At 42.0% G+C, this 18,798-nt stretch overlaps 1 protein-coding gene across 1 annotated transcript in view; it reads left to right on the top strand.

The window, feature by feature from the left end:
- The window catches only part of LOC311523115 (uncharacterized protein), a 42,011-nt gene that overhangs the window by 13,737 nt on the left and 9,476 nt on the right, over positions 1 to 18,798 (top strand). The window contains exon 2 of the mRNA XM_084632835.1: positions 12,063 to 12,179. The gene's annotated coding sequence lies outside the window, so the exon portion shown is untranslated. The remainder of the gene's footprint in view (positions 1 to 12,062; positions 12,180 to 18,798) is intronic.

The raw sequence follows: 18,798 nt of genomic DNA on the forward strand, positions 1-18,798 counted from the left end.
TCCCCGAATTGACACCTGTACTCCACCTTGGCAGGAGGCGTAAGCGGAGTTGATGGGGGAGCTTCCGCGGTCGACTCGCCGCCATAAGGGCGGCCTGCTAACTCGAACTAAGATACTTCAACTGCAGCTACGCGAATAGTGTAGCGGAAGTTGCGTATCTTAGTTTGAACCCCGCCCCCCGCAGTGTAGCCCAGGCCTAACAGTGTATGTGACACAACTGTTGAAGACAGACAGTGAAGTAAAATTCCATATCCAACTTCAAAATACATAGTGACTTTAGCATGGCAGAATGTAATAATTATACAAGTTGGAAACCATCCAAAGCAATAGGTAAATACTCCTGCCCTTGCAAAAAGTGCTATGAGAACTTTAATGGCTAAAAACAGGGCCTCTTTTTTTAAACCTCATCCTAAACACAGTGTCTCTTAACATCATGCTGGTGGTTTGATTCAGCAGTGACTCAGAGGGAAGACCATTCCATACTGAATCACCAGCACCGCTTTCTGCAGTTCCTGGATTTTCCGTGGAGGTCTCCCAATTTAATGACTGATCATGCTTTAGCTTGTGAGATCTGAATAAGATCCTAGCCTGAGGTGGGATAAGCCTATGGCAGTAAACAGGCACTGAATGGTTAGAACAGTCCCCAGTTGCCAGCTGCTACATTTGTGATAAGTGGATGTGAGACAGAGTAATACAGTTGGAATGTCAGGGATTTGGGGAAGCTTATCTGCAGGAATTAGCTTAATTTTCTTTGAGTTTTGTGACAAACCTAGAAAGGCTGAGGTATGGTTTGAATAAGCATCCAAAGACCACAGGCCCACTGTGACATCTATGAACTTCTTCAGCTGGAAGAGACTTCCCCGTGTGATTTCCGGCTTCTCCTATGTCTAGTGAGGATGGAAATACCACAGGAACTGTCTTTTGCCTGCACCCTGGAGACAGGCAGGGAAAAAATATGGAACAAAATTTCAAACCTCAGAAAAAGTTTGGTTCCCGCACAAGGAGCTGGTCATCTATGTAGAACTTGATATCTGCATGTTAACAAGGTGGTATGGCCTGCTCTCTCAGCATGCTGATCTGCTGTACTGTCTGATTTCGTTCTATGCTGCCCAATATCATAGCATGCTAACTGCTATCTCCATTTTTCTTTCATTTTCCCATTTCATGTTGATCCAATTTAAGAGCCACAATATTGGTCTATAGTCATCTACTCCGCCAACTTTGAGGTCTAATCAAGTTGACCATTTGGAAGATGTTAGAAAAATGTCATTCATGTTAATTTTGGGAAGAGGGGGTCCCAGTAAGAAAAAGAGTGTGCCTGTCTGTGTGTGCACATATATGTGCAGTCTCGATTTTCCAATCCAGGAAGCAGTGAGAATGGAGAGGGAAACAACTTTAAACCTAATGTCCAGTGAGAACCGCACAATATTGTGATCTCCAATTCCCCAGGCTCAGGACTGGCTCCTAACAGACTTCCCACAACTGTAGGTAAAGCATGAGAAGGGTCAAATGCTTGCCTGATGAGCAAAGGGGATTAATTCCCTAGAGCCACACTTCCTCCCAGAGAAGACTCTGCTTCATGAAATTGCAGTCTCATTCAGGGTCAGTTTATGCACCATGACTCCAGTAACCGAGCAGGAACAGATATAGCCAGCAGTGGCTTGCACTGAACTGTGTGTTTAATTCTGCTAGTGTTCTGCACTGAAATCAGGTGTAGCCCAGACATCCAAGAGAGATAGCTACTCTAGAACATATTGAAAATCAGCTTATTGGGTAGCTACAATAATCTATCTTCTGGGATGATCACTTTTAAACGGTCCCTTTTTCGTCATCTAGCAGAGCTTTACACTAAAAACATAGAGGAGACAAAAAGGAGCTGAGGTCCCTCTGCAGTTCTAAGGAGTTGACTCATGGAATAAGCCCTCTTCTGACAAAACACTCTCCTCACCCCGATGTGTCTGATAGTGGAATAATTCCTGAGGGATAATTCCTCCCTGACCCTAAATAGTCATCAGTTTAATCCTCAAGTGAACAGCAAATGCTTCAGTTAAGCATCTAATCCCATTTATACCCTCAGATACCAATTATTGTAAATAAAACACAAAAACTAGAGATGGAAAGGCCTAGTATTAGGTCCTCTAGTGCACGCTGCTGCAAGCATGGGGGTTATTTGATTAGTTGGGATCCAGGTCACTAGCATGGCTATTTTTTTTGTTAATTTCTTAGTATTGGAGCAATGATATAAGCCATTTTAGAATTTTGATGAGATTTCCTCCAATAGCAGCTTTTAAAGGGTCAGGTATTGCGCCCAAGGCATTTAACAATGTGATCCTGAAGCAGCAGGAAGAGAGCCTAACATAGGAAAACCTGTTCCTGAAAGCAATGTATACACATGAATTTGTACTCCCTTCTCTTGCTGCATTAAACCCTACTTTGGGTACTACTGGGTTTGGAAGTGTGGGGATTTCCCAGATTTTACTGTGCCAGTTTAGCTACCTTTAAGAGTTGTTTTTGGAAAACAATAATATAGCCTTTGTAGCAAGGCCTTTGTGGGATCCATCATCTCTCCAATATTTTTATTGTGTTCAAATGATGTGCTATGGAAATATAAATAATAGGCTTTGTCTGCAAACTTAACCTCTTGGATCTTACTTACTATAACCAGCATACCCCAGGGGGAATGCATCTACTACAGGGGTAGTCAATTATTTTTTGTCAAAGTCCAAATTTCTTGGTCAAGGTATAGTCAAGGTCCAGACTCCACAGAAACATATTTCACACCATAATAACAATAATAAGTAAATAAAAAAAATTTTTGGTCCATTCAAAAGCATTTGGTGGTCCGGATTTGGCCCACAGTCTGCCTATTGGCTACCCTGATCTACTGTATAGTTTGAGGGATCCTTGTGGCACCTTAGAGACTAACAAATTTATTTAGGTATAAGCTTTTGTGGGCTATAACCCACTTCATAAGATGCATGGAATGAAAAATACAGTAAGCAGGTATAAATATACAGCATAAAGATGTAAGTTCCCTTACTAAGTGGGGAGTCAGTGCTAATGAGGCCAATTCAATCATGGTGGATGTGGCCTATTCCCAACAGTTGACAAGAAGGGGTCAATATCAACAGAGGGAAAAATTACTTTTTGTAGTGACCCAGCCACTCCCAGTCTTTATTCAGATCTAATTTGATGGTGTCAAGTTTGCAAATTAATTCCAGTTCTGCAGTTTCTCATTGAAGTCTCTTTTTGAAGTTTTTTGTTGAGGAATGTCCACTTTTAAGTCTGTTATTGAGTGTCCAGGGAGATTGAAGTGCTTTCCTATTGGTTTTTGAATGTTCCAATTCTCGATGTCTGATTTGTGTCCATTTATTCTTTTGTGTAGAGACTGTCTGGTTGGTCAATGTACATGGTAGAGGGGCATTGCTGGCACATGATAGCATATATCACATTGGTAGATCTGCAGGTGAACGAGCCCCTGATGGTGTGGCTGATGTGGTTAGGTCCTATGATGGTGTCCCTTGAATAGATATGCGGACAGAGTTGACAACGGGGTTTGTTGCAGGGATTGGTTCCTAGGTTAGTGTTTCTGTGGTGTGGTGTGTAGTTGCTGGTGAGTATTTGCTTCAGATTAGGGGGCTGTCTGTAACCTGAAGCAAATACTCACCAGCAACTACAAATTAGGCCTGAATAAAGACTCGGAGTGGCTGGGTCACGACAAAAAATAACTTTCCCTCTGTTGATACTCATACCTTCTTGTCAACTGTTGGGAATGGGCCACATCCACCCTGATTGAATTGGCCTCATTAGCACTGACCCCCCACTTGGTAAGGCAACTCCCATCTTTTCATGTGCTGTATATTTATACCTGTTTACTGTATTTTTCACTCCATGCATCTGATGAAGTGGGTTATAGCCCACGAAAGCTTATGCCCAAATACGTTTGTTAGTCTCTAAGGTGCCACAAGGACTCCTCATTGTTTTTTGCTGATGCAGACCAACAGGGCTTCCCCTCTGAAAGCTGTACAGTTTGACTCTACTTAGCATATTCCAGATGAAATGCACCTGCTGTGCAGCTGAATGCACTCTTCCAGCCTCTGTTCTGCTTCGTGCCTCCTCCTCAAACCCTCATCTCATCACAACAACCCCTCCTTTCCCCCTCACCCGTTCCAGCACTTACTGCCTATCCCTTTCTAAAGACTGTATCTTCCTGTCTTATACGAGGCAGCTCACACCAGCAGGGGAAGTCCTGAAGCTCACCCGAGTGCCGAGCAGTGAAACTTTTTGTTGTCTCAAAGTCACGTTGACCTAACTGCTGCAGCGCAGGCACACACATCGCATCTGCTGCTGTTGTCTCACATGAGGGAGCTGCAGTCCAATATTAAAAAAGCAACAAGAGCATTAAATTATTCAGCAATGGAACATTGTCATCCCCCCATAAAATTATTTTGACCTGTAGTTTTCTGTGGAGTCCATTGCTCTTAAATGTGCAGTGAGAAAGGAAATTAAAAATTAATCTTTATTTCCATCTCAGAAGAAAACCTTAATTCTCTGCATTGAAATTATACTCGTAATCCGGGATAATAAATTATAGTTTTTAATTGCAGCTAGTCACAGCCAATCAAATGTGGATGTCTCTCTCTCACTCTCGCTCCCTTTAACTTTGCTATGCAGAAGAACTCGTGGAGTGCTGGAAAAAATTCACATACAAAGATCAGAGCTCCTAGCACCATCCAAGACAAGTCCAGGCCACCTCACAACAATAATACTTTTCTCTGGAGTCTTTTACTTGAGACACTTTGCAAACATTAATTTTCAAATGCCTACGTAGTATGTGTTAGGCACTTATTATTTTCCTCATTTTAAAGAGGGGGAAACTGAGGCATAACGCTGCTGAGTATCTAGCTCAAGGTCACACAGTGAGTCAGGTGGCAGAATGTGGAATAAAACCCAGGGGTCCTGATTCCAATTCAGTTGCTCTTAACTACCTGACAACACTCCTTCCCAGAGGTGGGAATCATGACTCCCAGTTCCTTGCTCTGACCCCTAGATGGACTTTCTGGTCAACCAAGGCAATCTTCCAAATAGCTATCTGTGATGTCACTTCAGGAAGAACTGCTTTTTGAAGAACAGGAGGGTTGTATAAAGTTAAAATGACTGTTGTCGTGTGTGTTCTATCCTGGAGAGGTGAGACCTCCAGGGTTTGTACACATGTGTGGAGAGGGGAGTCCAGTCACCCTGCAGGGTTGACTGCATGCAGGGGTTTGCGGGACAGGAAATGGAGAGCTCCCCCATTCTGCCTCTAGGAATTCAAAGAAATTCATCTGCACCACATCCTTTATCATTTTTCTTACTCTTAACATCCTCTTGTGCTTGTCAATATCTTTCCAGTAATGTGGTGGCCGAAACAATTGCTAGGCCAACTCTTATGGCACTTGAAACCAAAAGATACACTGATGGGGGATTTTAACTGCCTGGAAGTCTGTTGAATAACAAATATAGAGTCTCAAGCATCACCAAAGAGGTTTTGAAGCTGTGTGGAAGATAATTTATGGTCCAGAAAGTAGCGATTTCAAGTAGAGAAGAAGCCATCCTGGATCTAATTCTTTCCAACAGAAAGCAACTAATGGAATTACAAGAATACTAGGGGAAACACAAATACACAGACCTCTCCAAGGGATTAATGGAAATAGCCAACAAACTTGCTGAACTACTGACAATTCCTTTTGATGCCATGGGCATCAGGAAGAGATACCAGAAGGTTGGAGAAAAGCAACTGTTGTACTAATTTTCAAAAAAGAAAGAAGAGTGATCCTGGCAATTACTATCCTACAAGTCTAACTCTATACTTATATATTTAACAAGCAACAGTGGGTTATGAAGAATATATTTTGCAGGAAAAGCTTGATTTTTTAATTTTATATAATTAAAAAAATAGTGACTAAAAGTAAAGAGGTAGGTATATTTGAATTTTAGTAAAGCATGTGAATGAATTTCATGAAGTCTTACCTGAAAAGATTAATTCAATTTGGCCTGGGTAGGAACACATGGAAAAGAAGGGCAAATTAGAGACAGGGAACATGAGAATTGAGGAGAATATGTTGATGCAGAAAGAGAGGAGAGCTATGTACTTATGTTTGGTTGACATTTGATTGAGAGAGAAGATAGTCCAGAGATTAGCAGAGTGGATTGATTAAATCAAAGCAATTTAAATCACCAATTATAATCAGGATTTAAATCAACAAGCAGAAAAATGTGATTTAAATTATTGATTTTAATTGTGTTTTACATGTGTACTTTTTAGTTATTTTTCTAAAGAAAGGTTGTTTCTCATTGGTTGGTAACCATTAAAACTTGTTTATTTGCAACTAAATATATTTAAGCAACATAGCATAACTTTTTATCTGATGATTGAATTTTTACTTGCAGTTTGTGTCAAGTTGTATTTGGATGGAAATTCAAACTCAATTAAAATGCACTAGAGCACCATTTACATTTTTTTATTAAATAAAACTACCTTAAATGTGCTTGATACATAAGGGGGGAAAAGTTTATCTGAACATGTTTTGCACTGAAAGCTAACTAACTTACTAAATAATACTTCCTTTATTTGTAATTATTGAATTGAACCGATTGTTTCTGATCACAATGTTCTTCAAGGCTTTAGAACTAGTAGATCCCATCCTCGTTGTTATTCCTACGTTGGAAGAGGAAAGTAAGCTTTCTTGCTGTTTTTGGCCCCCAATTGTTTCCTTATCTTTGAATGAACTAGTCATTGAATTGAACTAGTTGAATAAACTGAAATGAAGAAGATATTCTTTCTGCACCTGCAGAAGAGGCTACTGCTGTCAAAAGCTGTTTTAGCACTTCAATGAACTCTGGTTCCAGGTGCTTAGCCAGTGATTTCCATCAGTTCAGTGGTCTGACTTTCTTTAAAACTTGTCAGCAAACATGCACTGCTTAATGTTATTTTTTGTATTTAATTTAAATTATTTTAATAGATTATAATAATTTTAGGCCTTAATGTAGGTTGTCATGATTTCAAATTTAATTTTAAACAGGTTTATTTAAAAAACCCTATATTTAATTTAAATAAAAACATTGATTTAAATTAAAAACATCTGTGGTTTTTTTAATTGACTTTTATCCACCCTAGTAATTAGGTTGGTAGTCTGGGATTTCAAAGACCTGGGTTCAATTCCCTTCTCTGCGATGGGCAAATGGAAATGGTAGCTCTGTCCTGCCTCCCAGGGTTATTGTAAGGATGAATGCATGAAAGACTGTGAGGTGCTCAGATACTACGGTAGTTTGGACCATATAAGTACTTAAAGTAGATTTTTCTCAGGCACTCTTGATGTGTTACTCATAACTGCTCTGTAGGTCGGACATGCATCACACACAGAGGATCTGATTCTCTGCTTCAGATCACAATAGCAGAATTTTAAGCTCACTTTGTGCTGGCATAATTGATGGTACAAGACGCAGGGCCAAAATGAATCAGCCGTGGAGGTCCATAAGGGAATTGGCAAACTTGTATGTTACATTTTACTATTCTGCGTCTGTGATAGGCCATGACGCCTGTTCCTTGAACTTGGCCCAGAATCATGTGAGACACAGAGGGATAGCTAAATAGAGCTCCAGATATGTAAGTGAAAGGGAGTCATTTTAGTACATCTGAAACTTCACTGGGAACATTCAGGCTGCTTTTCTTCTCAGTAGTGGGAAGTAATGGGGGAAAGTGTCCTCTCTGTGCCACCTTCACATGCGTGCACACGCACACACGTACATACACTTATGTACAAAGGCTATACACAGATATTCTCTCTTGCGCGCACACACACATTGTACAGCTCTCTCATATACACATTTTCTCCTGTATCAAACTAGTCCCACCTTGAAAGCTTCCTTGGTTAACTGCTCATTTCAAAATCATTATTAGCGTATTTGCTTGGGGATTTTGGAATTTAATTAGCCTCTTTTGAACTGCTCTTAGCATGTTTGACTAGAGAAACAGAAAATCCCTCCCTGACTTGTTTGCTTTCCTCCTTCATTGGTTTTTAACTGGAAGAGAAAACCCATATTGATGGGTTTTGCAACCCTCCTGATGCAACTGGTGCTGATTCTCAGGATAAACTCCCTGAAGAAAGCTGCTTATCCTTTGAGGCATCAAGGTCTCTATTGTAAGTGTGCAGGATGTGTTGAGATCAATGTAGAAAGGTCCAGTATCCTCATTTACCACAGCAGAACTAGACTAGCTGCTGATAGGTATCATGTAGTTAAGTTCTGTGCAGTGTCCACACACAGAGCTGTTTCATCCACCTCAAGTCTGACCTGCAACAGCACCTCGTATTCCAGTCCCAGGATCCTGACAGCTCTGCCAATATACCTCAATTCTCAGCTCCAGCAACACCTGCTTTTCAGTCCTGGACGCCCAAGCAGCTCTGCTGGTGCACCTCTATCCTGACCTGTTCTCTGATTTTTCAGCTAGTCCCAAGCCTCTCCTGAAAAAAAGATTAGGAATTGTGCGGTGACTTTGCAAAGTTGGTAAATGTTCACAAGGAACCAGGCTGAGGCTTCCAAAATCCTTTCACTTGCTGAGCTAAGATACAACTGAACATACACTTTGCCTCTGGAGGTAAAAAGGCTAGCGGATGCAGAACATTTTTCATCCTTCATTTTGGTAACACTTTATTCATATCAGAAATGCCTTGGATCTGAATCTCAAACACCTACTCTCATAGTACAGACCCACAGACATAGATTTTCTATTAAAGGTACATCTTCAGAAGTCTAGTTTTGTCCAGTATTGATTTGAAAAACTAGACTCAGAAAAGTACAATCATGTGTCTGCCAGTTGCTGCTTACACTTACTTACACACACGCGCGCGCAAACAAACCACAGTGGTTGTGACCACTGCCTCTGGAACTGGTTGTATTGGTCCTGAATTGAGGAAGGATGACTAACTTAATTACTTGATAGTTTTGATTTCTAAAATTAAACAGCCCCTGTGGCCTGCCATATGTGCAACTCTGTTACTATATTTACACCAGCAGTTAGCAAACCGCATCGGCTGAGTGAGAGACTACAGCTGCAGCTAGTGTCTGTGCTGGAACTGTGTTCACAGATGGTGGTTTCCCCATTTTCTTGACTGCCCCTGATTGCAGTACCATAGGCAGCTGCCATTCATTTTTCTTATATGAACAAATATCCATGTGTTTGTGCAGCTTTTCCAGTTAATTCCCAGTGATTGGTCTATAAATGTGTCCTGAGACTCCCTCACTGTATATCAGCTTGAGAGAGTGTGGAGGTTAAAATGACTCGCTCTAGACCAGTGATTCTCAAACTTTTGTACTGGTGACCCCTTTCACGTAGCAAGCCTCTGAGTGCAACCGCTCTTATAAATTAAAAACACTTTTTAATATATTTAACACCAATATAAATGCTGGAGGCAAAGTGGGGTTTGGGGTGGAGGCTGACAGCTCGCAACCCCCCACATAATAACCTCATGACCCCCTGAGGGGTCTCAACCTCCAGTTTGAGAACCCCTCATCTAGACCACATTATAGAACAGCAAAGCAGAGTTCAGAGGTTCCTACCCAGAATGCAAAAGGAGATGCTTTCTGATATACAATTAAACTGCAAAATAGCCTCCCAAGGGAAATGGTGGAATCCCTCAATACAGAGTCATTGTATTGAATGTATTGTAGTTTATGGCCCTGCATTGGTTGAGGGTGGTGGTGAGGAAATGAATGAAGTGACAGTTTTCCTTTCTACTTTATATGATGGCAATTAGTGGGACTACAAGCACTATACAGATTTATTTAAAATCAGATGAAATAGCAGACACAACTAATGGATAAAAACCAAAATGCAATGTATTGCAATGGGGGGATCATTGTCTAGTTCTCTGAGAGAGGGGCTGGGAGTCAGGACTGCTGAGTTCTTCTCCTGGTCAGGCAGTGTATCAATATGGCCTTAGGTAAGTCACTTAACCTCTCTTGTTCCCCAGTTTCCTCATCAGTAAAACAGACCTATCCCACAGAGGGATTAGGAGACATAATTAATAATTAAGTACTTTAAGATATTTGGATTTAGGTGCAATTGAATTGCAAAGTATTGTTAAGTATTAAATGGGATTTTGTTGATTGGTTGTAAGTTTTGTTGTGTGCTGGGATGCACAGGAGCTAGCTTGCCATTGTAGAGTTGCTTCAGACTGTAGATCAGCACACATCATTTTGTTGTTGCATGTACTTTGAGTAGCTGATACTGGGGGGGTTAACTTTCAAAATACATATATTATTTTATTTTTAAGTGGCAAAACATAGCTATTTGAATCTTGCAAATTGATTTAAAGGAGAAAAAAGAGACAGTAGGTCAAGTTTGGAGTCTCCCAACCTTGACAGTCTCCCTTTGAGACTGGTAAATTAACAAACAAACAAAGCCCACAACAAAAACTAACTTATATAAAAGTGTCAAGCAACATGTATCAATGCAGTCACCTGACTTACACCCACACACGCATTTGAGAATGTTTCCCTCTGTGTTAGAAGCACAAAAGGAATTGAGCCAACAGAGCCCTTGTGATTCCTTGGAATTGTTTCTGGAATAGAATATTTCATAGCCTTTTATTTGGATACACAAGTTCCAGTGTTTATCTTCAGCACCTTGATCACCATCTTACTGCTCCCAGCCAGTAACCATTACCTGAGTTCCATGGAAATATTGGTGGCTCTTGAGAAAGAAGGAGGAAAGGAAGGATGCTTTTGTGGCTAAAACATTGGACGGGAAGTCAAGAGACCTCGGTTCTCTTCTGGCCTCCACCGTTGACTTGCTATGACATCTTGGGGAACACACTCAACCTCTCTGTGCCCAGTTTTTCCATCTGTCTTTTGGAAAATCTATTTACCAGCCTGCCACCAGGTGACACTGGCCTTTAAGAGGGAAGAGGCCAGTGCACCTGCAACTTGTCAACTCACTCCAGCTGATCTTATAAGAGGGCTCCTGGGCACTAGAGAGGGGAGAGAGCTCGTGAGTCAGAGATGCCTGAGAGCACGGACTGAGAGAGATAGAGAAGGGCAGGTGAGAGCTGCCTGAGGAGCAAAGGAGAGACCCACGGAGGAGAAGGAGAAGCAGTAGCAGCACAGGAGAACTGGTACAGGGAATCACTGAGAAGGGTAAAAGTTCAATGGTAAGGACTGGCCAGAGCTGGGGAACCCTTGCTGAGCTAAAGGAGAGCTTGTGCAGAGGCCCCTATGAGGAAAGGGAAGAACCACCCTGGTTAGGAGAAGCTGAGTCCAACACAAGAGGGTTGATGCTGGAGAGTGGATCTCAGGAGCAGGGGTAGGACTTACAGGTAGGGAATTCTGTTGCAGGAGAAGACTCACAGGAGAGATTCAAAGTCTTGGCACTCTCTGTTACGAGGCCTGGAGAGTGGGGCCTTGGAACAGAGGCAAAAGGAACTGTGACAGAGTGGTTAATGATTCTTGGGTGGGTTACATGGGAACGGTGATTTAGGAATGGGATTGAAGAGCTGCTGTATTATAGCCTGGTTTTACTTTGCAGATTTGAGAAGAATGATTTGTTACACATCATGTTGTGTGCTGCCCTTATTTTGTCCTGTGACTGTTAATTGCCCACTCCATTTTCAGCGGTCTCCCCTCCAAATGTGTTATACTTAACAATCTGTTCCACTTTGTAATTAGCTTGAACACTCCGGTTACCTTCCCCAGACCTGAGAAAGTGCTCTGTGAAGCTCAAAAGTTTGTCACTTCCACCAACAGAAGCTGGTGCAATAAAAGATATTACCTCATCCACCTTGTCTCATATTTAACCTGAACTTTTGGGTCTCACTCTATTCACAAAACGGAATCGCTGTGTGAAAGTGCTTAGCTGCCAGCATCTGGAGGGCAATACCTATATGAAAATGACAAGGTGAATAAATTAAAGTAGCCACCACTATCTCTCATGCTGTATAAATGGCTTGTACTGATTGTTGCTTTTAAATAATTAATATTGTAATCCATAGCATAAGAGACGAAATAACTCTACTACCTTCTTACAGGTACCTTCTTTTCTGCGTCCTCCTGCTCTTCCTGGTGAAGACTGATTTAACAGATGTACCTGAAGAAGACAAGAAGAAAGGCAGTAAAATAACAAGGCAGGACAGCTTCTGATAGGGGTGAGGAAGATCAATTTTTTGAAAGATTCCAGGAGAGGAACTAGGATGTCTGGAAGGTCAGAGGGTTGCACAGAATAGGACAGGGGCTCTGGAAAGGCAGAATATTGTGTAGCCTGGAACTGGGGGTGTCTAGAAAGCCAGGGCAATGTACAAGCCGGGGACTGGAGCTCTGGAAGGTGAGAGGATTACTCTGTTTGGACATGTGGAACTTGTGAGAGATGAATGGTGGCTGAGAGTTGTTGTTCAGTATCTGAATGATAAATTATAAAATGTTATACACCCGATGGGATTATAGATAGGGTTAAAATGAAAACATTCATGTTGTAGGAGAGGGGAGGTGAGCAAAGACCCGAGATGGGGATGGGCTGTGGTTTGGATAAGGATCTCTGTTCTTGGACTGGGCCCTTTGGATGGGGACACTGACACACTCCAAGATTTAATTGGCTATTCCTGAGAGGTGTTATAACTTCAGAACGATAGGTTCACTGTATAGGGGGCACTGTGCTGGGGAAGAGGGAGAGAGATTTGCTAGAGCTAGACTTTTGGAAGGAGTGAGTCCCAACTTGTCCCTCCCACTGATGCATGGAATCTCCCTGCTGCTCCCCAAGATTCCCTCCCTCAATCTAGGAAGCAGCAGAGGTGGGCCTCGGTTGATGCTGCAGCCCAAGCAAAAGGTGGTGTGAATTTTTGCATGCTCAGTTCGGCAATACTGAGAGAGTCTCTAGGGTCAAAGAAGGTGGGTGGGGGCAGAAGACTTGTAGTGGCCAAGAGAAGTGGGAGTGGTCTTATTTTCAATTGGGTTGGATCGGGAGGGGGTTAGCACCTCCCTTTCTGTTCCAAAGAGGGAAGAAGGATGAGGATTTGGGCTCTCTCTCTACTTACAGTTCTTAGGCTCAGGCTGAGGCAACAGCTCCTTAACAATAACGCTGCCTTGCTCTAGCACCTTAATCAAAGGCTCTCAAAGTGCTTTACAGACATTAATGCATTAAACCTAATCCTCAGTCCCCCCTCCTTCCTGTGATGCAGGCATGTCTCTCCTCACTTTTATAGAAACAAAGACTCAGAGATGCTTGAGCCCAGACTTTTAAAGGTATTTAAGTCTTGCTCTGCTCAGAATTACAACAGCTAAGTGACTTGGGAACCTCATTTCAAAATGACTTAGGCATTTAGGAGCCTAATTCTCATTGGATTTCAATGAGACTTAGGCTTCTATGTGCCTAAGTTACTTTGGAAAATGACTTAGGCTCCTAAATCACGTAGGGCTTGCATTGCTGAGTGGAGCAACTCCTAAATATCTGTAAAATCTGGACCTGAATGAATGCCCCATGATCACACAGTAAGTCAGAGCCTGTGAGTATCCTCCTCCCCCGACACTGAAAGTCAACAGCTAAGAGTCCAGGAGTCCAGACTCTCAGGCTTATGCTTTAACATACCTGGGTGCAATTCCATATCTATCGGCACCCTTTGCCTGCTCATCTGGAAGTCTTTGGTGTGGGCAATTTTACACAGAATTCACAGTTGTGACACACTAGTGGTCTAGCGGATGGGTGGATGGGGTTTTCGTCCCAGTTGGATTGGTCTCTGGCAACATCTAACTGTGTGACTTGTAGATGAGCCTTGGCTAAAAGAAAAGAGTTTCTGCCAGTTGCAATTCCCAGGAACTCCAATCTCTTTTGAAATTCTCCTTTCTTGTAAGCATCTTATTGTTGCAACATAGCAGCTAATATTTGTGTAATCTCATCGTTTTCACCCCACATTTCATTCTCAGTGATGAAGTAAGACATTAAAAAAACCTGTACTCAGCCCAGGAGTCAACTCAACTAACAGCTGCTTTCATTAGTTGAGACCGTTGCCCTTGAATCACTCTGGCTCCACTGGCCCTCCAGATGTGTTTGTGGGAGCCAGACCACTGTACATCCATTGTGCCTGATGATTCTGCTCCCTACTGCTGCTGTGGCGAGTCTCCTAGAACGCCAGAAACAGGAGCTCATGACTGTCAATCCTGTCTCTCCTGCTACAAATCTCAGTTCAGGAGCAGTGTGTGTGTCTGTGTGGCCAGAGAGAACAAAGGGGGAAATTCGGAGTAGGGTGATGGGAGACCTTGAGGTGTCTGAGGCAGGTCTTGGAGGACCCCATCGTGGAAAGAAAAAAGATGGTGTGATATAGTATAGCCACAAAATTACAGGTGGAAAAGTCCTATGGGGTCCCATCCTATCTAGCCCACTAAAGCCAAATTTTACACTTTTACTTCAGTGTAAATCCAGAGTAAAGCTATCATTTTTCTTGGAGTTATTCCAGATTTGCATGGTGAAACAGAACAGAATTTGTCCCCCACACTTTATTTGATAGTTTAGTATTAGGTGTCCAAAGTGAGAGGGCTTCCACCTCTTCATTTGGAAGACTACACTACAATCTAAGTGAAATCTATGAAACTGCAACGCTTTTCTTCTTTCTACACTGCACCTTTACATTCTAAGAATGCTGCCACTGGGCAGAGTCTGCAGCCAGTTTGTTCTTAGAGGCAGCCTGTTCCAGAGGAGACCTATACACTCTGAGCTTTTCTGAAGACTTGGCATTAGTTCTTTGTTTTCTTAATCTAAAATCATTCAGATTGAGAACATGTGTATGGAAAATCATACTATTAATAATAATGCATTATTATTTATAATAAATCTCTATAAGGCCTCCCATCCAAAGATCTCAAATAATAGCAGATCTCACTGCTAGGAAGTGTTCGCTGGTTTTGGTGATGGTACTGTATGGTTTAGGAAATGATGAGATGTCTACCTTAAGCAAACAGCATAACGAATTATGCCCTGCTGAGCCCTCCTTCCCTCCCCCAGTCCACAAGTGTGCCAAAACCTTGAGTTTTGTGTAAAGTTGTTAAATAAGCTTCCAGGCAAAATAAAGGATCAAAGGGGGCCTAATTAGCTGCAGTCTGCATATGAATTGTGGCTGTTCACCTAGTTTTATAAATTGACACTTTTAACATTAAAACTCAAAGCAAAAAACGATGTAATTATTCCCGTTTTTTTGAAGCTTAGGTTTAATATCTTTATTGAAAATTGGGTACTTCTATTGCATCTCAAGATGCTTTATTCTATCAAATCTGGAGCAAGTCATTTTTTCATTTTGGATTGTAATGTGGTATAAATGATAACAGCCTGATTCCGAACGCTTTCTCCCTCTCCTTCCCCATTGGCAGGCTAACGAGAAAGCTCATAGTCGAATCACAATAACCCTGAAGATAATCTACGGTTTGATTCTTTGTGAGACTGCTCGCTTTATACAAGGGGGGGAAGAGTGGGATTTTAGCTCAGCTTTAGAATGCCCAAACCCATTTTGTCTCCACAGGGATTATTATTATTATTTTTTTTTTGTCAAACTAGGATTAGCATAAAACAGATCCCTCTGATGGGACCCTTTCTGGGCTGCCTTCCTCAATAGCAATGTTTATTTAGGCTGTCTCTAATTTAGAGATGCAGTGTATGGTTGGATGGACCAACATGCTGTAGTTAAGAGGTGGAAAAGGAGTGATATACAGATGATTTTTTTTCCATAGACTTTTTTCATTTTTGTTCTAATTTGACTTAGTTAGGTGTTTCTCTTGTGTCTAATGAATGTTCATGTATTAAAACTTGCCTGTTTGCTGAATTTGACACCAATATTATAGCGGACTGGACTGGTGTAGACTGATGGGGGAAGAAGGTCCAATTGTTTAGTCCTGGCCCATGGCATCAGATTAAGATTTATATCACAGCAGCGCCCAAAAGGCTCAGCCTCAAGGTCTGATAGTGCTGGCATTGCACAAATGCATAAATTCATGGTCCTTGCCCCCAAGACTGTACAACCTAAATAGACAAGCAGCATATGAAGGGGCTGTGTGAGAGGTGCAGTAGAAAAGGCCAATTTCTTACTGAATCTTAAGCATTTCAGATGTTTATCCAGAGGCTTATGGAAACTAATCTGGAGTTCTTTGGTCTGGGAATCTCCTGAGAACTGTCTTTCTTATGAGAGTTTTACTGTTCTTTGGCTTGTGTTGGAAATACCATGAGTGGGTTTTCCTTTGGGATTTTAGTATATCCCAAGTTTTGCCCTGGGCTGGAAGTGAAGTGCAGCAATATCTATGCAGTGCAACAGAGCAAGAACAGAAAAATTACCATTTTGTTTTGTATCTTCTGAAAAATACTAATGTGAAAATCATAGATTCTGGCAAAGTTTCAAGGCTGTTAATGTTTCTTCTGAATTTATTGGCTTATCTCAAAGGGTAGAGAAAACTTTCACTATAGAGACAAAGGCTTTTCCTTAAATAATCCACTTTCTCATTGGATTATAGGTCTTGGATTAGTGCTTCCTTATGAACCCAGAAATGCTTTGCTTTGCTTGCTTCCTCCTTCCCCGATAAATCTCTGATCATTTGCAGTGATTAAAGAAGACCCCACAAAAATTTCTGCAAGAATGTATTACATTGCAGCTGTGTCAATTACATTTTGGCTGCCCTGAGTTAGCTCTATATTTTTCAATTATAAGAGCTGATTGAATAAAATACATAGCAATTTTGGCACATTATTTTCATTGATTCACAAATGAAAATTTCCACAATATGAGCAGGGTTGGGTTTTGCCATGTTGTTCATTACTACTTCTCCTAAACTGTTGTGTAGTGTTTGTGGTAAACAAGCATAACATTCCCCTCCAGAGGTGGCTGCATTTCGGGAATGGATAAAACAGTCTTTTTCTTCTTGTGCACTGTGTGTATGGACTTTGGTGCCATATGAAATACAGTCCAACCCTGCTTGCATTGAAGTTGGTGGCAAAACTCCCACTGACTTCAAAACACTGTCTCTGACCTGAGGAGCTTACAATCTAAATAGACAAAGATCAGACACAAAAGCTGCTGCAGAGACTACTGCAGCTCCGAGGCTGCAGAGTACTGCTACTCCTGCTGAGTGATTTGCTGGCAGGGCGATTTCTTTCCTTCACCCCAACATGAACCTGTAGAATCCCAGTGCAGTGTTGGGCTGTGCATTGTGTCAGGGATTTGACTTTTAGTAAATAGAATTTTCAATACTAGTTGGTGTTTTGGAGCTACGTCATGGTGTCTGCCATATCGCTCAGCAAGTTACATCACTTGGGACAGCGTCACTGAGAGGCTGATTTCCAACAGAACAAAGCAGCTTCTGTCCTGGCTCTACTATTAGTATAACAATCATTTTAAAAATTAAAGTTTTGCAGCTTAACATTTGTGTTTAAATATTAAACAAAGTTTTTCCTGTAAGGTGATTTTGTTTAATAATCGGCTTCTATGGCTGACAAGGCTATAAGCACTATAAAAGTTTGCAGAATTCCTAAAATGCTCCAGAGAATGAAAGTTCTTATGAATTAATAAACTATATGAGTGAAATACAGGTTGCAAACCCATCAAACCAGTTATCTGAGGGACAGAAACATGTAAGCATAAGAGGACAGAGCATGACAGTCCCATCAGATACACCGTTGGACAGATTCCTTTCCATAGGTACCAAAATTATATTTAGTGTGTAGATGAGTGGCCCTCAAAAAGAATGTCAGCATTTCTGGGAGTGCCAGTTGCAGCCAATTCTAACCTGACTGACCAGCCATGGCTCTAAAATGCTTGACAAGGTAGGCTTTGTCCTAACAGAATGGAGATTTTGAACTCATGCATGTATCTGATTTAGGCCTTGTCTACACTGGCAAGTTTCTGCGCAGTAAAGCAGCTTTCTGCATTGTAACTCCCGAGGTGTACGTACTGCCAAGCCACTTAGTGTGCAGAAAACCACCCCAATGGGAGACACGGTACCAGTGTAGACACTCTGGTCGCTTACAGCGCTGTGAGGTGTGCCACAATGCCTGTTCTCACCTCTCTGGTCATCGGTTTGAACTCTACTGCACTGTACGCCAAAGGAGAAGGTTGGATATTATAGCTGGACATACGCAAATCTTTAACAGTCCCGGGACCCCACCTCCTCCTACGACCCTCCTTTCCCCCATTCCCCTCCATGCTGATGTGTTTTTTGTTTGTCTCTCTCCCCCGGTGGTTGTTTTTTTAATAATTGTTTTGGTTTGAAAGCAATCTTTATTCCATTAACTGAAAGCAAACATAGCCCTGCAAAGCAACAGGCAAATTTCTTACACCTTCAGAGTGCATTGTCTGCACCAATCACAAACACCTCCTAGCATTACAATCACTGCAGTCCCGAGCATAGCAACAAATATTAGTGGCTTTCCGCTTCAAATTGCTGCCTCAACGCATCCCTGATCCTTATGGCCCAGCACAGTGCCCCTCTAATAGTCCTGGTCTCTGGCTGTTAAAATTCAGCCTCCAAGTGCTGAGCCTCAGTGGTCCAGCTCTGAGTGAAGCTTTCACCCTTCCCTTCACAAATATTATGGAGTGTACAGCACGCGGCTATAAGCACAGGAAAATTGTCATTGGCCAGGTCCAGCCTCCCATAGAGGCAGCACCAGTGGGCCGTTAAAGGGCCAAAAGCACACTCAACAGCCATTCTGCACTTGCTCAGCCTGTTGTTGAACCACTCCTTGCTGCTGTCAAGGTGCCCCATATATGGCTTCATAAGCCACGGCATTAAGGGGTAGGTGGG

Source organism: Lepidochelys olivacea, assembly GCF_965140295.1.
Source record: "Lepidochelys olivacea isolate rLepOli2 genome assembly, chromosome: 7".
Lineage (NCBI taxonomy): Eukaryota > Metazoa > Chordata > Testudines > Cheloniidae > Lepidochelys > Lepidochelys olivacea.